Here is a 22,745-nt window from a genome sequence, read left to right on the forward strand (position 1 = left end):
AACAATTCATAAAAAATAACTGATATATATATATATATATCCCTCTCTCTCTCTCTCCTTCTTCCACTCGCCCTTTCCTCCCTTGTGAATAATGGTTGGAACCAAATTGAACGTAAAACCTTCTTCTGTTGGCCGTAAACCTATTTCGAAGATTCTGTAGTTGTCGCAACGTATGTTTGAAAGATCTCGAAGACACATTTAGGCGAATGCGGATATTTTCTTGCAAGGCCATTCTGCTAACTTTCGCGTGCATTTGGGTGGTGATTTCAATGCATGACCGTCTTCTCAACCCCGTTTGGAAATCCAACGCTGGGGCCACGGTATTCTTATACTTACCAATTTTATTTTATATTATAGCTAAGTTAACGTAAGAGCTTTCTTCTTACAGTGCTTCCTGGTTTTTGCGTCCTGGTCAAACATTGCGTAGTAATTGGCTGCAACATTACCCTCGCAGGGACCAGTAACAAAACACAAACAATTTCACAGAGTTTACACTTACAAATGCGCTCCATGAAGATCGGGTTAGTTTCCTCTGCGCACTTGCACAAGAAATCGCGTATGATTAAACATGCGCAGAACAAATTCTTAAAGTGGTTCATATGCCAGTTAGTCAATACATACCGTCTCATATTGCCCTTGATTAAAGAAAAGGGTTTAACCTCCAATCAATCAATGCATTCTTCGCGGAAGAGGTTTTCCCGGAAAAATGTATAGGTGAAGATTTAATTTGTACTATTCTTAACACCTGCTTTAGGTTTCAGAAAAACATTTCTGAAATTCCGAATGTGCTATCGGAAAAGAATTGTGGCTCAATATGTCAATAACTCCTTTCCTAATTTCGCAATATTGTTCTGTTTGCAAGATAGTGCACTTTAATCGTATCAGATGCAATCCGCAATGAATAACATAATAAAGCAAGGTAATAATGGGAATGTACATACTAAGAACTAGAAGAAAATCATATTCCAAAAATTCGGCCAAAAGTGTTTCATTTTTAGATTAATGTGTATAAATCCTGATAGCAAATAAAATGTAGAAAATTTTTCAGCAAATATTTTGGCCACAGTTTCTCAATGCAATACAATAATTAGCTCCTCCGGATTGACCATTTTTCGGTTTAGTAGTTGATTCTATACTGTTGTGCAAAGATTCCAAAGATCGAATAATTCAACAAATAAGAGACAGTACGTTACTTGTTAGATAATAGGCAGTAAACACATTTTAGATTAATTGATTTACGATGCAAAAACCTCGTTGCTAGTAGATATTTACTTTCAATTAGTTTTTTCAATAGTTCAATACTATCGACAAAAGTTTTAAGTTACAAAATACAGATTCAGGCGAAAAACGTAGCAAATGCAGAGAAATATTAGTTTCAACATTACAATATAAGAATATGCTAAATCTTGAAGAAGACAATATTATACATACAAGAGAAATAGGACTAAATAATGTTTTGTGTGAGCATTGCAAAATTAAAAAACTTATAAGACATAACAATCACGCTATTACACAATAGAAAGGTGCACATGCAAATTAACATAAAACTACATGGTCCGAAACAAAGGACTTAAGAATATATAATAAAACAGTATAATTACTTATAACTGTAAAAGTCAATTGTAGTCCATTACATATATTTCGTTGATTTCTTTTTATCTTTTATATTGTGTATTTAATTTGTATGTTTATATTTTCTTACTGTCACTCACTTAGCAAGACTATTTTCACTTTTCAGCAGGCCTTCGGAGAACTGGTGATCCAGAAAATGTTTACGGAAATTTAATGTCTCCTCATGGAGGTAAGCACTTGATGTATGTTCTTACTTTCAACGAGCTATGTAATCTTCTATGAAGGGGGAATGCAAGCATTTTTAACTAATGTGATATTAAATTACATCGAATCGTATTTCTATTTAAGTAATAATTTTGCATTTATTATACATATAGCTCTTCTATTTTTTCATTCGGTTTATACTCAATTTTAAAAGTACATCTTTTCTGTCTTCGACGTAATACTGATTTCCCTGCATTTAAAGCTAAGTGCCGTTGCACTCAAGCTTTGCTTACGTAGCAGCATATTTTCTTCGTAGTATATCGCTTTAACTTGACAACGTATAACTTTTCGGTGTGGAGTGATATTATTTCTCACTTTTCTATGGCGTATATAAGCTGAAACTATTAGGAACTCTTTTTGTTTCAAATAACGAACTAAGTTTCCAATTGTATCTCGTTCAGTTTTCTAAATTTTTGGGAAATGAAGATTCAATTGGATTTCTTGTTGGCCACTGATAGTAATTTTCATGCGTTAACCTCAAAGAGTTATTTTCTTATATATTGGCTCTGTTAATTGTCCATTTTCCTTGCATCATTAATAATTCCTCAAATGTGCTATTTAAGTTTCAAATGAGACAGTATGTAGAAAATTTGCTAGTAACTTCTTTGGAGTCTGTGTTGGGCCGCAGATGCTAATTTGCACTCATTTTCTTAAAAGATGAATTTCTTAAATACTGTCTTCGTTTCTTGTCCGTTTTCGTTTGATCCTTAGAGATCCCTCAATTTTCTGTTTTATTATTGAAATGTGGATATATAATATGTAGATTTTTTGAAATGATATGGCTCAATTCTGTGGAACGCCATTGTTGGTAACTTGCCGTTGTGTACACTAGGCGGTTATTTCTTTTATATAATGACTGAGTTTCTAGTATGATATTATTGATCTTTACGGATCCTTGAAATGTACCTTTCATTATTCAAAGATGTAGATAATTTGCTAGTATTTTGGTTCGATTCTGTAGGACACTGATAGTAATTTGCAATCATTTACTTAAAAGAGTTTTTTTTATATATTCCGTTTAGAATCCGCTCTCGGTGGATCTTTAGAGATCCTTCAATTGTCCGTTCTACGTTTGAGAGACTACAGTATGTAGAAAATTTTGGAATATTTTTGTTCGATTCTGTGGGTCTCCGTTATTGGTAATTCTCCGTCGTGTACAAAACAGAGTTATTTCTTTTATATATTGGCGCTCAATTTATTGTTTCTCCGTGGTATATCTCCGAATCCTTAGATTATACTTTTTACGTTTGAGACTTTGTATATTGAGCTTTTCCATGATCTGTTTTCATATCAAATTAGTTTTACTCTGATTTTATGAGCTTACATATGAATAGCAAAAGCCAACAGGTGTTAGTGAGGAAAATATTAGGAGCATCTAGATCATTTTTATATGAAATTTTATGGGAAGAAATTGTGATTGATGAAACATGCACAGAACAAATTTTTAAAGTGGTTCATATACCAATTAGGCAATGAATATGGTCTCATATTGCCCCCGACTAAAGAAAAGGATTTAAACTCTAATCAATCTATGCATTCTTCGCGGGAGAGGTCTCCCAGGAAAAATGTATGGGTGAACATATAATTGGTACTACTCTTAGCAGCTGAGTGAGGTTTCAGAGGTGCATTTCTGAAATTCCGAAAGTACCTTCAGCCAAAAATTGTGGGACAATATGGGAATAACCCGTTTTTTAATTTCGCAATATTGTTATATTCGTAAGATGTTCAATTCGTACATTCTTCTTTAAGAAATCTCGTGCTTCAAGCAAGAGTAATTACTCGTATTGGATGACCTACCAAACGAAGAACATACTGAAGCAAGCACCATATGGGAATGCAAATACCAAATCCTGTAAGAAAATCATATTCCTAAAATTCAGTCAAAAGAATTTCATTCTTTGTCAATATACTTAGAACTACAAGTACATTCTCTGTATTGAAATGATTTTGACGAAAAAAATTGTCCTTAAAATTTAGGATTAGGATTAGGGGTAGGAATAGATAGTATATAAACGTAAACAAAGAATATGACATATTAAGCAACAAGTTGAATTTTGATACTTATTTCAGTTGTTTCATAGATCTCAGGATGTTTGGTATCAAAATTCGAACGTGGGGACTTTCAATTACGAAGCATCAACGCTAACTAGTAATCCACCTTCCCTCTGTAAATGTCATCAAATTTCCTTTTTAATAATTACTGTAAAATATTTAAGCTATTATAATCTTAAAATAAGGAATGAATTTTCTATTTAAGTTGAGAAATTTCCCTACCATATTATATTCGGCAATTAGTAGTTAACGTTCAGTATTTCTGCCCATTTTCTACATATTATACTAACACAGATTATTGGGAGGAAATGCTTTATTTTAGTAATATTTTATTAAAATTTTGTGGCACGTAATTACCTTCTGACCTATTTATATTTACCATTAGGGCAATGAGTAGACAATACTTGAAAATAACTTAACACTCGCAGAGTTCCTATGTAAGTAAGCCACTTTCACAAAATGCATGTTCACTTCAAATATTTTATCTTATATCTATTTAATTCTTTCATTACTAGGAGAATGTTCTATGTTGATGATTGTTAGAGCTATGCTATACATGTAGTAACCAACATTATGATAGATTTACATTACACTTATTTTAGAGCATAAATATCCCTCTCTTTGAAAATTTAGCTCGTAATTTTGCGACGCTTACGAAAATAAAAATTGTAATTCAGGGATGAAAGTTTTGAAAACTTTTTAAAATTATAATATATTTTTCTCTAATTTTTATTGAAATACTTATGCAAGTATCTGTTTTATTCTTCTGCATATTATCCGGGAAGCTTGTAGTAATTTTGATCACAAGAAAGAGCGTGCTCGTTAATACTTAATTTCTAAAGACACGCAACAGAAATTTTGGACAGAAATGTACATAATACGCATTAAATATTTCAATGTTATATATCTTGAAACCTGCGTCCCATAGTCATAGCTCAAAAACCATTTACTTCAGTATAATCCGCATTTTGAAATGGTATCGCTCACATGTCCGCATCATAAGCCTGAACTCGAAATTTCGTGAAATCACTCATTTTAAAAATACATCCCCCGAAAACACATTGCTACTACGGATTGGTGCTGAGATAACGTAGAGATAAAATTCTTTCTAAACGAAATACGTTGTTATGTAAAAAGCACGTATGGAAAAATGACAATATTGTATTTTCGCGACAAATAGCGATACAGTAATTGAAAAGCTGAATTTAGGCCATATACACATATGTACGTACGTAGGAATCTTAAAATATTCTAAGGAGTACCCAAAAGAATACACAATCCATATGAAAAGATTTGATATGATATCTTGAAAACTGAATGCGTGAGTTCGCTTTTAAATTTTACTCAAGAAAAAATAGAAAAGTCACGCTTCACCGCTGCAGTTGGTGTTGTCAAGCTGACTATCAAGTTCCAAAACGCACCTGAGGAGTTCTTTGTGCCATCGTTCGCTTGACGAATAAAAGAATCTCGGCTTAAATTCCAAGCAGGAGATACAATATCTGATATTATATCTCGCTTGACTAAGGTCTATATAAGTTGTAAATATTAGAAATTCTGCTTACTTTCTATTGTCGAAAATAGTTGAAAATCATTCTTTTCAACGTTTATAATTTTGCAGAAATCAGGAGAAACGGTCAACGTTTTTGTTATATGATTAGCTGGCATTATATTACTTGGAAATTCATTCGTGGCTAATAATAATATATTATTCTGCTAATTATCTTGGTGTGCTCATTATCAATAAGAAATTAAGTGAGTTTGTTTGGATAAGGGATGTATTGAATCTTAACTCAGGACAAAGTAACATTTAAAAACAAAAGCGTTTGGTAAGAAACAGATTTCTTTATTATACACCATTATACGCAATGCTATGACGCTTTTCCCTTTTCTCGGACGAAGCCCCGCCCATGGCTCTGGAACCACTGCGTAGAACCTAACCTCGGTACCCTCTAATCATACAATTTTTTATTAATTTCGTCTGCGTATATACTCTGATTGGCTGAAGCGTTATCGTAACGAATAAGTTAAGTCTGTGAGAGTACGTTGTCACATTAGTTCTCACGGAAAGAAAACGCAGAATTAAAACAAAAAGCATTTCTTTAAGTCCATTACACAAAATGAAATGATTGTTCTAAAAATTCGTTCATAAGATATCACTGTATTGTTTACACAGTTGTAACCTTCGTAAAAAGAAAATAGTCACATTGCAAAGGAAGTTTTATTTCTGAAGTTCTAGGAAAATTTGTTTTATTTTAGGCAATGTGTGGGAATATATTTCAATGAACCCGCTGCTAATTACATCATCTAAAAAGCTATTCTTAATATATTCCGGGCAATGTTCCATACTAACAAGACATAACTATCTATTTGAGGACAATGCTTCTTTAAAATTAACATCCTGTATTTTGTATCCAACGAAAATTACTTTAAACATAACGAAATTACTGTCAGAAAGACTTGTTTGAAACATAAGAAAGAACCATTTGCAATTAAAGGGCTAAGAGGAATGAATAAACAAAAAGTATCCTAAGTTTAGTTCACTAGTCAGTATTCAGCACGTTGTATTACTAACACGGTAGTGAAGGAAAAAATGGCAAAATAATTTTCAAAAAATTGGAAGAAAATGAAAAGAAACTATGCAAGGAAAGAACACAATGTCACTTCATGTAACAGTGACTATATTTGTGAGAATAATCATATTTAGATAATAATAGATCTTAAATACTCATTACTGCTAACACATTTAATAATTTATAATCTCTGCTTAATGGACCGTCTTACTATACTGCTCTTCAAGGAACGACGATGGATGTAATTGAGATCCCAGAAATAGGAGGTATCTTTTGTTATTCGTTTTCTCTATACAAGATAAGGGAACAATCATAATAAGGAAGTCAGGAATACCATCATCTTTCTAAAAGAATTTTAACACATTCCTTCTTCAATTGTCCGTTTACGTTTGAACGGTGGCAGCAAGTAGAATATTTACTACTACTTTGCTTCGATTATGTGGGAGCCGCTGTTGGTAATTTGCAATCATTTACTTAAAAGAGTTATTTTCTTATATATTTAGCCAGATTATTGTCCGTTTTCGTGTTCTCTTCAAGAGTAATTACTCGTATCAGATGACCTACCAAACGAAGAACATACTGAACCAAGCACCATATGGGAACGTAAATACCAAATCCTGGAAGAAAATCATATTAATAAAATTCAGTCAAGAGAGTTTCATTCTTTATCAATAGATTTACATTATCTGTATAGTAATGATTTTAACGACCCAAATTATCCTTTAAAATTTGCTGACGGGAAAGAAGGATAGAGAGCAGAAATAGATACAAAATATTGATACGTTACTTTATAAACGTAAACAGAGAATATTATAGATTAAGCAAGAAGTTGCATTTTTGATATTTATGTTAGTTACAAAAAAAAAAAAGATAAATAAAATTAGTCTAATCTGTATTTAATAGAATAATTAGTTTCAGAGTATATTATATTTTCAATTCATTAACGTTTTCTTCCTTAGTATCTCACAACTAAATTTAATATTATTTTCTTTCAGCAATTAAGATATTACGTCATTCGTTACTGATCTGTAAACGATTATTCATGAGCATCGCTTACAAATTATCTCAGATATGTTCTTGAAACGAAAAAATAATGATTTTAGATTAATTTATAAAATTCTGATAGAAAATAAAATGTAGAAAATTTTTCAACAAATATTTTCGTCACAGATCGTCAATGGAATACAATAAATAGCTCCTCGATGTAGCACATTTATCGATTTAGTAGTTGATTCTATACTGTTGTGCAATCATTCCACAGATAGAATAATCCAAAAGTAATAGACAGTAAGTTACTTGTTAGATAATAGACAGTACACATATTTCTAGCTTGATAGATTTACGATCTAAAAACCTAGTTGCTGGTAACTATTTACTTTTACTTACAGTTTTCACAGGTTCAGTACTATCGAGAAAACATTTTAGTAAGGAAATAAAGACTGAGGCGAAAATCTTAGAGTGTATAACGTTAAGTACAGCAAAGTATTAATTTCAACATTACAATATAAGAATATGCACAATCTTGAAGAAGACAATATTATACTTTACAAGAGAAATAGGACTAAATAATGTTTTGTGTGAGCACTTATATATTATTTGGTTGGAAAAAATAAAAAGAACTTGTAACACATTACAACACATTAGTACATAAAAGAAATGCGGACAGGAAGGTAACGTAAAACTACGTGGTCCGAAACAAAAAATATTAAAAACATTAAAATTAGAGAGTATAATGACATACATTCTAATGGTCAATTGTAGTACCTATATATATTTTGTTGATTTCTTTTTATATTTCATCTTCTATATCTAATTTGTATATTTATATTTTCTACTGCCACTCACTTAGGAAGATTATTTTAACTTTTCCACAGGCCATGGGAGATCTGGTGGCCCAGAATATATTTATGGAAATTTAATGTCTTCTCATCAAGGTAAGCATTTGATTATGTTCTTTCCTTCAATGGATTTTATGATCTTCTATGAAGGGGGAATGGAAGCATTTTTAACTAATGTGATATTAAATTTCTGGCCTGAGCCTTTTAAACTGGACGTTCATGATTCGACAGTAAGTCACAATTTCTTTCGTCGATTGGTCAACGATGTCTTGCAATATTCTATTGGATAATTTATCTGCAATTATTACTGTATAAGAAAATAATGCCGACGTTCAAATTACAGCTTCTAGTGTTGGAATCTCTGCAGCCATCTTTGTGCTAGTTCCTCGATTTCACGCCGAGAACGTATTGTGTCCACAAAGGCAAAGAAGGCAATCACTGGAAGTTCGACATGGACTGAAACAGGATTCGAAATGTCACTTCTATATGTCAGAGCAGAATAAGTTCGTTTGCCATCAGGTTCCTACAAGTTTTGTTTTATTTCTGGAGCAACAAATGAGCAATTCTTGTCGCAACCATGAATGAAAAAAGTAAATATAAAAAACAATTCGTAAAAATTAACTTGTATCTCTCTCTCTCTCTTTCTTCCAATTGTTCTTTCCTCCCTTGTGAAGAATGGTTGCAACCAAATTGAACGTAAAAGATTCTGCTGTTGGCCGTAAACCTATTTTGAAGATTCTGTGGTTGTCGTACATATGAGTCTCAAAATATTCTAAGCAATACTCAAAATTACACAGAATCCATATGGAAAGATTTCATTTGATATCTTGAAAACTGAAGGCGTGAGTTCGTTTTTAAATTTTACTCAAGAAAAAATAGAAAAGTCACTCTTCACCGACTATCCCGTTCCACAACGCACCTGAAGAGTTCTTTGTGCCATCGTTGGCTTGACGAATAATAGAATTGCGGCTTAAATTCCAAGCAAGAAATACAAAATCTGATATTATATCTCGCTCGACTAGGGTGTATATAAGTTGCAAATATTAGAAATTCTGCTTAGTTTGAATTGTCAAACTTAGTTCAAAATCATTCTTTTCCACTTTTCTAATTTTGCAGAAATCAGGAGAAACGTTTAACGTTTTGGTTATATTATTAACTGGCATTATGTTACTCGGAATTTCTGTCGTAGCTAATAATAATTTATTATTCTGGGAACTATTTTGGTGTGCTCACTACAAGATAAATTAAGTGAGTTTGTTTGCATAAGGGATAATTTGAAACAACTCAAGACGAAGTAACGTTTGAAAACAAAAACGTTTGGTAAGAAACATCTTTCTTCATTATACACCATTATACGCAATGCTGTGACGTAATTCCCTCTTCTCAGACGAAACCCAGCTCATAGCTCTAGAACCAATGCGTAGAACCTAACCTCTGAACACTCAATTCATACATTTTTTTATTAATTTCGTCTGCATATATACTCTGATTGGCTGAAGCGTTATCGTTACGAATAAGCAAAGTCTGTGAGTACGTTGTCGCATTAGTTCTCACGGAAAGAAAACGCAGAAAAAAAACAAAAAGCATTTCTTTAAGTCCATTACACAAAATGAAATGATTGTTCTAAACATTCGTTCATAAAATATCACCATATTGTTTACACGGTTGTAACCTTCGTGAAAAGGAAATAGTCACATTGCAAAGGAAGTTTTATTTCTGAAGTTCTAGGAAAGCTTGTTTTATTTTAGGCGATCTGTAGGAATATATTTCAATAAATCCGCTGCTAATTACATCATCTAAAAACTATTATTAATATATTCGGGGCAATGTTCCATAGTAACAACACATAGCTATCTCTTTTAGGACAATGCTTCTTTAAAACAAATATCCTGTATTTTGTACCCACCAAACCTTACTTTAAACGTAACGAAATTACTGTCAAAAAGACTTGTTTGAAACATAAAAACGAACAATTTGCAATTAAAGGGCAAAGAGGGATAAATAAACAAAAAATATCCTAACGTTTAGTTTCCTAGTTAGTATTCAGCACGTAGTATTACTAACACCGTAGTAAAGAAAGAAAATTGGCAAAATAATTTTCAAAGAATTGGAAAAAAATAAAAAAAAAACTATGCAAGGAAAGAACAAAATGTCACTTCATGTAACAGTGACTATATTTGTGAGAATAATCATATTTAGATAATAATAGATCATAAATATTCATAACTGCTAACACATTTAATAATTTGTAATCTCTCCTTAATGGACCGTCCTACTATACTGCTCCTCAAGGAACGACGATGGATGTAAATGAGATCCCAGAAATACGAAGTATCTTTTGTTATTCGTTTTCTCTATACAAGATAAGGGAACAATAATAATAAGGAAGGTAGGAATACCATCATCTTTCTAAAAGAATTTTAACACATTCCTTCTTCAATTGTCCGTTTACGTTTGAACGATGGCAGCAAGTAGAATATTTACTACTACTTTGCTTCGATTACGTGGGAGCCACCGTTTGTAATTTGTAATCATTTACTTAAAAGAGTTATTTTCTTATATATATAGCCAGTTTAATGTCCGTTTTCGTGGGATCTTCGTAGATCCGTTAGTTGTCTCTTTGGTGTTTGAAACATGACAGTATTTTGATAATTTGTGAATAATTGGTACTTTTCTGTAGGGAGCAGATGGTGGTAGTTTGCATTCATTTACATAAAAGAATTTTTTAAAAATTGGCTAAATTTGTTGCATTTTCTCGTGGCAATTTAGGGATCCTTCAATTGTCCGCTTCATGTTTGAGATATGAAAGTATGTACATAATTTGGAAATAATTGGGTTCGATATTGAAAACTTCACCTGGTGTAGATTTGCATTCACCCTACATTAAAAAGATATTTTTTACATTTTTACTGAGTTTGTTGTCAATTTTCTTATGATGTTTACGAATATCGCAGTTGTCAATTTTACGTATGAACGTAGAAAGTATATGCCCATGATTGCAGAAAAGGATTTAAACTCCAAACTATCAATGCATTCTTCGCGGGAGAGGTCTCCCCGGAAAAATGTATTGGGTAAACATATAATTCGTACTACCCTTAGCAGCTGTGTGAGGTTTCAGAGGTGCATTTCTGAAATTCCGAAAGTACTATCAGTCAAAAATTGTGGGTCAATATGTGAAGAACTCCTTCTTTAATCTCACAATTGGATTGCGACAGCCACAAATCTCTCCAGATTGAGTGTTTGGGAGGTTTCGTATTGAAGTGAAAAAGCGTGATACAATCACGATGTCTGAGGAATATATGGATGTGTTAAAAATCATAGTACTTCTGTGAAACTGTTTGACGAATGCACAGAATACGACTTGAAACATGTATCTCAAAATAAAACAAAGAAACATATCAGTGGAATTTGAAGTTCTCATTCCCACAAAGTACCAATTCTTGTCAGTGAATAACCAATATAACTGATACTGGAATTGCGAAAGATGGATTTCATAGTTCATATCAAAGATGTGAATTTCTTTATACCACAAGTTACCTAAGGTTTCCCCGTGAAAAAGAAGAAGCTTGAACGCTTTGGAATATTATTAATACTAAACGTTGGAAACAGTGGATGGTTATGGCGAAGTTGCAGTACTATAAAAATATTTTGTAGGAAACAACCAAAAAGGATTCTGGAGATGAACTTGGAGGCAGAATGATGGATGATTTGAAAGACATTTGGTGTAAAAGTAGGTACACTCCAATGCATATTTTTCCCAGTTCGTACACAATTAACAGAACATTCCTGAGTATTATCATTCTATAAGTTGTAAGTTTCTAGTCGTTGTTGTTTGCAACATATTTTGTGATATTCTTTAAAAAGAACCCCATCTTTTTAATGCATTTATTTTGTTTTAAAGTGAAATACACATGTACACCATATTGCAAATAAATAAAACCTCTTTTCGGATTATTCCATGCATTTGACAAAAATACTTATTACGAAATATTTCTGTTTTCAAAGTGTCTTTCGTCCTATGTTTAGCTTAAAATGTCTTTTATCCAAATAAAAATTCATTTAATTTCTTTTTATTAGTAAGCACTACCAATATATTGGGCAGAAAAATGAAGTATTATTAGGCTCGAAGATATTTCCGAGTAAAATAATACTCTCTTAATGATATAACCATGTTATTAAACGTTCTTCTTCATGTCCCAAAAATCAAAAAAAGTAAAAAAGAGACATTTTGAAAATTAGTACGATATTTGGAACTAAAAACATCCTCATTAGTTTTCCCCCATTTTCTTCCTTTTAGAGAAATTCAAAAATAAAAACTTTATATCGATATTTCATTCAATAGTTTCATATACTAAATTTCATATCTCTAACGTTTAGAGATTCCAAGATATGGATATTTTAAAATGTAATATCTCCCCTTATTCTCCACTACTCCTCGCTGACTTTCCGAAAAGTCCATCCATGTTCTTAAATTCTATAGCCACTCCAAAATTCAAGTTTATAGCCTGAGCTTTTTATACAGGGCGTTCGTGATTCGACAGTCAGTCACAGAATTTCTTTCGTCGATTGGCGAATGATGTCTTGCAATTTTCTATTGGATAATTTACCTGTAATTATTATTGTATGAGAAAATAGGGCCGACGTTCAAACTATAGCTTCTAGTGTTGGAATCTCTGCAGCCATCTTTGTGCTAGTTCCTCGATTTCACGACGAAAACATATCTTGTCCATAAAGGCAAAGAAGACAATCACTGGAAGTTCGACATGGACTGAAACAGGATGCGAAATATCAGAACAGAATCAGTCCGTGTGCCGTCAGGTTCTTACAACTTATCTTTTGTTTCTGGAGCAACAAATGAGCAATTCCTGCCGCAACCATGAATGAAAAAAGTAAAAATAAAAAAATTAATAAAAATTAAGTTTTATATATATCTCTCTTCCTCTCTCTCTCTCTTCCACTTGCCCTTTCCTCCCTTGTGAATAATGGTTAGAACCAAATTGAACGTAAAACATTCTGCTGTTGGCCGTAAACCTATTTTGAAGATTCTATAGTTGTCGCAACGTATGTTTAAAAGATCACGGAGACACATCTAGGCGAATGCGGAGATTCTCTTACATGGCCAATCTGCGAAGTTTCGTGTGCATTTGGGTGGTGATTTCAATGCACGTTAGCCTCCTCAAGACCGTTAGGAAACCCACACGGGGAAGTCATCATTGCTGGGGCCACGGAATTCTTATACTTTCCAATGTTATTTTAGATTAGAGTTAAGTTAACGAAAGAGCTTTCCTCTTACAGTGCTTCCTGGTCATTGGAAATATAAATATTGCGTAGTGATTGGCTGTAACATTACCCTCGCAGAGATCAGTGATAAAACACAAAAATTCTCAGGGTTTACACTTGCAAATGCGCTCCATGAAGATCGGGTTAGTTTCCTCTGTGCACTTGCACAAGAAATTGCGTATAATTGAACATGCGCAGAACAAATTCTTAAAGTGGTTCAAATGCCAGTTAGTCAATACATACCGTCTCATATTACCACTGATTAAAGAAAAGGATTTAACCTCCAATCAGTCGATGCATTCTTCGTGGGAGAGGTTTCCCCGGAAAAATGTATAGGTGAAGATTTAATTCGTACTATTCTTAACACCTGTGTGAGGTTTCAGAAATATTTTCTGAAATTCCGAATTTGCTATCGGAAAAGAATTCTAGGTCAATATGTGAATAATTCCTTTCTTAATTTCGCAATATTGTTCTGTCCGCAAGATACTGTACATTTCTCTTTAGGAAATCACGGACTTCAAGCAACAACACTTTAATCGTATCAGATGAAATCTAAAACGAAGAACATAATAAAGCAAGATAATTATGGGAACATAAATACTAAGAACTAGAAGAAAATCATATTCCTAAAATTCGGCAAAAAGTGTTTCAATTTTTGTCAATATACTCAGAATTTCAATTACGATCTCTGTATGGGAAAGATTTTGACGACACAAATTATCCTTTAAAATTTACCGACGAGAATAAAGGATTAGTGGCAGTATATAAACGTAAACCCAGAATATTACATATTAAGCAAGAAGTTGATCTTTTAAATATTTATCTCAGTTACAAAAAATAAAAAAATATTCTAATCTGTAATTAGTAGAATAATTATTATCACAGTACATTATATTTGCTATTCATTAACGTTTTCTTCCTTAGTTTCTCACAAATAAATTTAACATTTTTGTCGCAGCAATCAAAATATCACGTCATTCGTTACTAATCTGTATACGATAATTCATGGGCATCGCTTACAAAATATCTGGAATTTTTCTAATAACACTGCACGCTATACACTTACTGGTGTTATGATCTTCAAACTAGAAACACTTAGATTAATGCATATAAATTCTGATAGCAAATGAAATGTAGAAAATTTTTCAACAAACATTTTTGTACCGGGATGTCAATGGAATGCAACAATTAGACCCTTGGGGTTCGACACCTTTCGGATTAGTAATTGATTGTATACTGTTATGCAATCATTCCACAGATCGAATAATTCAACAAATAAGAAACAGTAATTACTTGTTAGATAATACACAGTACACATATCCTAACAAAATTGATTTAGGATGTAAAAGCCTCCATGCTAATAACAATTTACTTTCACTTAGGTTTTTCACAGGTTCAGTACTATCGACAAAAGTTTTAAGTACGAAAATACAGATTCAGTCGAAAAACGTAGAGTATATAGTTTCAAATACATCCAAATATTAGTTTCAACATTAAAATATAAGAATATGCAAAATCTTGAAGAAGACAATATTATACTTGAGAATAAATACGCCTAAACAAATGTTTTGTATGAGCACATATATATTTTTTGGTAGCAAAATAATTGAAAGACCTTATAACACATAAAAACACATTATTACATAATAGAAAAGGGTACAGGAAACTAACGTAAAACTAAATGGTCCGAAACAAAAAATTAAGAACATAAAACGAGAGAGTATAATAACATATAACTGTAATAGCCAATTGCAGTCCATTACATATGTTTGGTTGATTCTTTTTACCTTTTATATTGTATATCTAATTTATATGCTTATATTTTTTTTACTGTAACACCCTTAACAAGACTATTTTCTCTTTTCAACAGGCCATGGGGGATCTGGTGGTCCAGAATATCTTTACGAAAATTGAATGTCACCTCATGCAGGTACGTACTTGATGTATGATCTTCCATTCAACGAGTTATGTGATCTTCTATGAAGGGGAATGCATGCATTTTAACGAATGTGATATTAAATTACATCGAATCGTATTTCTATCAAAGTAATAACGTTTCATTTATTATACACATAGCCCTTGTATTTTTCCGTTCGGTGTTCAATGTGTTTAAAAAGGTTATACCTTATGTCTTCGACGTAATACTGTTTTCCTTGCATTTAAATCAAAGTGCTGTTGCATTCAAGCTTTTCTTAGGTAGCAGCATATTTTCTTCGTGTTATATTTCTTTGTCTTGATACAGTATAATTTTTCGGAGTGCAGTGTTATTATTTTTCATTTCACTATATTGTTTATAAGTTTAAAATATGATGATTTTTTTAGTTCCAAATATCGTAATAATTTTCAAATTGTCTCTTGTTCACTTTTCTTAATTTTTGGGACATGAAGAAGAGCGTTTAATGACATGGTTATATCATAAGGGAGCATTATATTACTCGCAAATATTTTCGAGCCTAAAAATATTTCATTTTCCTGAATAATATATTGGTAATGCTTACTAATAAAAAGAAATCAAATGAATTTTTATTTGGATAAAAGACACTATAAGCTAGAAATAAGATGAAAGACATTTTGAAAACAGAAATATTTCGTTTGAAGTATTTTTGTCAAATGCATGAAATAATCCGAAAAAGGTTTTATTTATTTAAAATATGGTGTACATGTGTATTTTACTTTAAAACAAAATAAATGCATTAGAAAAGATGAGTTTCTTTTTAAAGAATATCACAAAATATGCTGCAAACAACAACAAGAAGAAACTTACAACTTATAGAATGATAATACTCAGGAATGTTCTGTTAATTGTGTACCAACTGGGAAAAATATGCATTGGAGTATATCTACTTTTACACCAAATGTCTTTCAAATCATTCATCATTCTGCCTTCAAGTTCATCTCCAGAAGCCTTTTTGGTTGTTTCCCTACAAAATATTTGTTTTAGATCTGCAGCTTCGCCATAAGCATCATCTGCAGTTTCCAACATATAGTGTTAGTAATATTCCAAAACGTTCTAGCTTCTTTTTTACGGGGAAACCTTAGGTAACTTGTGGTATAAAGAAATTCAAATTATTTTTACGAACTGTGAAATCCTTTTTCGCAATTCCGGTATCAGTGTTATAATGGTTATCCACTGACAAGAATTGGTACTTTGTGGGAATGACAACTTCAAATTCCACTAAATTGGTTTCTTTGTTTTATTTTGAGATACTTGTTTCCAGTGGTATTCTGTGCATTCGTCAAACAGTTTCACAATAGTACTATGATTTTTAACACATCCATATATTCCTCAGACGCCGTGATTGTATTACGCTTTTTCACTTCAATACGAAACCTCCCAAACACTCTATCTGGAGTGATTAGTGGTTGTCCCAATCAAATGGCTCACCTGAGCAATGCCGAACTGACCCCATGTCTCATTCCAATCGAATGGGTTGTTTATTTACTTGAGGCGAGCCGAGTCGGAATAAATTACTACATGTTTGAGCCAAGTGATAGCTTTGTTCATTCCCGACGGCTAAGCTATTTTCTTGTGATGGGATACACAAATTTAGAGTCTCATATTTATGTAATATGAAAATTGCTACAGTTAATAATTATATTTTGTTTTTTTGTGTGTTATAATTCACGATTATACTCTGAATTAAGTGAACTGTTGATAATGAGAAGTCAAGATAACGATGGAAAATGCAGGAAACAGATGAACCTCAAAAGATCTATGGTTGCACATCAGTTCGTTTGGAAGAAATAATTTCTAATTATTATCTTCATGTAACATTATAATATTCCGTAACAGTATTCTATAACTTCAGTTTTATTTAACAATAAGCTATAAAGAAACGATGTTGTATGTAGTAGATATACTTATTTGTTACTTCCCTGAGAATAACATACCTTAAAACAAAGTTTGTGAAAGCTTATGTGTTAATGGTATCGCGGCTTTCACCTGGGAGCACTGGAATATCATTTGTCAGGATGTTTGGTCTCAAAAATTCGAACGTGAGGACTTTCCATTACGAATCATCAACGCTAAAAATAATCTACCTTCAATCTGTAAATGTCATCAAATTACTTTTCTTTAATAATTCCTGTAAAATATTTAAGCTATTATTATCTTCAAGTAAGGAACGATTTTTCTATTTAGGTTGAGAAATTTCCCTACTATATTATATTCGGTAATTAATAGTCAACGTTCAGTATTACTGTCCATTTTTTACATATTATACTAGCTCATATTATTCGGAGTATATACTTTATTTTAATAATATTTTATTAAAATTTTGTGGCACGTAATTACCTTACCAACTATTTATGTTTACCAGTAGGGCAATGACTAGACAATACTTGAAAATGACTTTTCTTTTTTTTATGAAATTCTTGATCATCTTAACATTTTTTAAAAACATGATTTTGAAATATTTGGAAATGTTTAAAGAAATAGGATGAAGAGGATAGCGCTAATTAGCACTATAAAAACAGTACATTGCTCCTTACGAATTGACAGTCAAGCTCTTCTTTCGAAAAGGATACTTTCAAGTTTTGATTTCAACTGGCGATCGGGGAAAAGATCATAGAACCAACGCACTCGCAATAAGCAACTAATCTGTGGAAGTAACTTAACACTCGCAGAATTCCTATGTAAGTAAGCCACTCTGACAAAATGCATGCTCACTTCAAATATTTTGTTTTATATCTATTTAATTCTTTCATTACTTGTAAAATGTTTAATGTTGATGATTGTTAGAACTATGATATACAACCAACATTATGATAGATTTACATTACACTTGTTTTAGAACCTAAATATCTCTCTCTTTGTAAATATATCTCGTAATTTTGCGACGCTTACGAAAATACAATGTATAATTCGGGGATGAAAGTTTTGAATTCTTTTTTAAAATTATAACTTATTTTTTTCTAATTTTCATTGAAATACTTATTACAAATGACTGCTTTATTCCTCTGCATATTTTCCGGGAAACTTGTAGCAATATTGATCACAAGAAAGAGAGTTCGTTATTATTTAATTTCTAAAGACATGCAACAGAAATTCTGGACAGAAATGTACATAATACGCATTAAATACTTTAATGTTATATCTTGAAACGTGCGTCCATAGTCATAGCTCAAAAGCCATTTACTTCAGTATAATAAGCATTTTGAAATGGTATCACTCACATGTTCGTATCATAAACCTGAACTCGAAAATTCTGGAAAACACTAATTTTAAAAAACATGCCCGGAACCAACTTTGCTACTACGGCTCGGTGCTGAGATAACGTAGGGATCAGATTCTTTTTAAACGAGATACGTTTTTATGTACAAAACACGTATAGAAAAATTACAATATTGTATTTTCGCAACAAAGGGCGATACAGTAATTGAAAAGCTGAATTTAGGCCATATACACATATGTACGTACGTAGTAATCTGATAATATTCTAAGCAATTCCCAAAATTACACAGAATCCATATGGAAAGATTTGATTTGATATCTTGAAAACTGAAGGCGTGAGTTCGTTTTTATAATTTACTCAAGAAAAAATAGAAAAGTCACGCTTCTCCGCTCCACTTCGTGTCGTCAAGCTGACTATCCGGTTCCAAAACGCACCTGAGGAGTTCTTTGTGCCATCGTTGGCATGACCAATAAAACAACCGCGTACTTTTTTTTTGTAAGATGACAGGATGTGAATAATTTACTTTCAAATATCTGGGGAACAAGGATAGTAATTTGCATTCATTTAGATAATAGAGTTCTTATATTATATAGACCTAATTTATTGCCCGTTTTCGAGAGATCTTTACGGATCTTGCAACATTACGTTTTTTGTTTCAAAGATGACAGTATGTAGGTAATTTAGAAATAATTTGGTTCGATTATACTATATTCCACTGAGAGTAATGTGCATTTATTTATAATAAAACGTATTTATTATATTCTGACTTAGTTTATTGTCCGTTTTCGTGATATATTTACGCGTGCTTCGATTGTCCGTTTAAAGTTTCAAAGATGAAAAAATGTAGATAATTTTGGAATGATTTGTGTCGATTCTATATCAGGCGACTGATTCTAATTTGCATTCGGTTTCACAAAAGTTTCTTTTGTATATTTGCTTAGTTTGTTGCCCATTCTCTTGGAATCCTTGCGTTCCATTCTATTATCCTTTTGAAGTTTGAAAGATGAGAGTATTTGGTAGGTTTGGAATATTTGGATATTATTCTGTGTTGGACACTGATGGTAATTTGCATTCACTTACAAGAGTAATTTTTTTATATAGAATTAGTTCATTATTCCGCTTTCTACTAGATCTTTAACGTTCCTTCAATTTTCCGTTATACGTTTTAAAGACAACCAACGTTCGTAATATGTTAGTAATATAATTTGATTTCTTGTTGGCCACTAATGATAATTTTCATTCGTTAACCATAAAATTTTATCTTTTTTATATTGACTCTTTTCATTGTCCGTTTTCCTTGCATCTTTAAAGATTCTTCAATTGTGCTGTTTAAGTTTCAACTGAGACAGTATGTAGATAATTTGCTAGTAACTTCTTTCGATTCTCTGTTGGGCCACAGCTGTTAATTAGCATTCATTTTCTTGTAAGAGTTATTTTCTTATATATAGAATCAGTTTAAAGTCCGTTTTAGTGAGTCTTTATGGACCCTTTAACTGTTCGTTTTACGTTTCAAAGACGACGGTATGTAGATATACTGCCAGTAATTTGGTTCGATTATGTGGGGAAAATGGAATTCCTATTGGTAACTTAGTGAACCAATCATTTCCTTTCTTTTGTTTAGGTCAAAAATTTAAAGACATTGTAATACTTGTTTGATTATTTTAAATGAAACGTTTAAATAACAAAATTTATGCATTTGATCTTGAACGATTCCGAGATATCGAGATTTTACAGTAATTGAAACCAACATCCTTTTTATCTTTCCACCCTCATTTTCCCTGTCTGAAAGCGCTGAAGCACGTGTTGAATTATTTTAAGTAAAGAGTATCAAATTATTCTATCTTTTAAGAAATTCCGAGGTATGAACACCTCTTTATGATAATATTTACCCTGTCTCATTTAACTTTCTCCCCATATTCTTTCCTTTTAGCAAAATTTAAAAATACAACATTTATCTCTATGTTTCAAGCAATTTTTCCATATACTAAAATTCATATATCTAACGTTTAGAGATTCCAAGATATGGATATTTTAAAATGTAATATCTTTCCTTATTCCCCACTACTCCTCGCTGATTTTCCAAAATGTTCACCAGTATTTTTAAATCCTATGGAGTCCCCAGATTTCAAATTTCTGGCTTAAGCCGTTTAGCCTGGGCATTGATGATTCGACTGTAAGTCACAGAAATTCTGTCGTTCAATGGCGAATGATGTCTTGCAATTTTCTATTGCACAATTTAAAAGCAATTATTACGGTTCAAAAAAAAGCAGGTCAACGTATAAACTATAGCGCCTGCTGTTGGAATCTATGCATCCATCTTTTTGCTAGATCCTCGATTACACGACGAAAACATAACTTGTCCATAGAGACAATCACTGGAAGCGTGAAATGGACTGAAACAGGATAGGAAATATCACCACTATATGTCAGAGCGAAATCAATTTGTTTGACATCAGGTTTCTACAACTTTTCTTTGTTTTCGGAGCAAAAAATGAGCAATACCAGCCGCAACCATGAATGAAAAGGGTAAATATCAAATAAAAATCAATACATAAAAATCAATGTCTATATATCTCTCTCACACTCTCTCTCTCTCTTTTTCTCTCTCTCCCACTTGCACTTTCCTCCCTTGTTAATAATGATTGGAACCTAATTGAAAGTAAAATATTGTGCCGTTGACCGTAAACATATTTTCAAGATTTTGTGGTTCGCGCAATACATGTTTCGAAGTTCGCGAATACAGATTTAGACGAATGTGGAGATTCTCTTGCATGGACATTCTGCAAAGTTTCGCGTTCATTCTCGTGGTGACTTCTATGCACGACAGTCTTCCACCCCTTTTGGAGAAGCACAGTTGGGGCCATCGAATTCTTAAACTTATCAATCATATTTTTGATTAGAGATAAGTTAATGTAAGATCTTTCCTCTTATATTACTTCCTGGTCATTGGATAGTTAAACATTGTCTAGTAATTGGCTGCAACATTAAGCTCGCCCAGACCAGCGACAAATCAGAAACACTTTCCCACAGTTTACACTTACAAATGCGTTGCATCAAGATCGTGTTAATTTCCTCTGCGAATTTGAAGAAGAAATTGAGTTTAATGAAACATGCACAGAATAAATTTCTAAAGTGGTTAATATGGCATTTATTCAATATAGCCCCTGATTAAATCCTCACATATAGCCCCTGATTAAAGAAAATGTCTTAAACTGCAACCAGTCCGTACATTCTTCGCGGGAGAGGTCTCCCCGGGAAAATGTATGGGAGAACATTCAATTCGTACTATTCTTAGCAGCTGTGTTAGGTTTAAGAAGTACATTCCTGAAATCCCGAAAGTACTATGGGCTAAGAATTGCGGATGAATATACGAATAACTACTTTCTTAATTTCGCAATACTGTTCTGTTCGCAAGATACTCACTGTGTACATTCTTTTTAAAAAAATCTCGAACTTCAAACAAGAGCACTTTGTTCGTATCAGATGACCTCCGAAAAGAAGATCGTGCTGAATTAATGTAAATATGGGAATATAAATACCAAAAACTGGAAGATTTACTTATTCCTAAAACTCAGTAAAAAGTCGTCATTCTTTATTTATATACTTACGAGTTCATTTACTTTCTCTGCATAGGATAGATTTTGACGACACAAAGTATGCTTTAAAATTTACTGACGAGAAAGAGCAGAAATTAAGAGCAGAAATGATTAGGAAATATTGATAGTATATAAAAGTAAACCTAAAATATTATAGATTAAGCGAGAAGTTGATATTTTTATATTTATCTCAGTTAGAAAAATACTAAAATTATTCAAATCTGTATTTAGTAGAATAATTATTTTCACAGTACATTATATTTTCAATTCACTAACGTTCTCTTCCTTAGTTTCTCACAAATATATTTAACATTATTTTCGTCGCAGCAATTAACATATCACTTCATTTGTTCCTGATATGTAAACGATTATTCATGAGCATCGCTTACAAATTATATG

Source organism: Thermobia domestica, chromosome 4 (genome assembly GCF_964235325.1).
Source record: "Thermobia domestica chromosome 4, izTheDome1.hap1.1, whole genome shotgun sequence".
NCBI lineage: Eukaryota > Metazoa > Arthropoda > Insecta > Zygentoma > Lepismatidae > Thermobia > Thermobia domestica.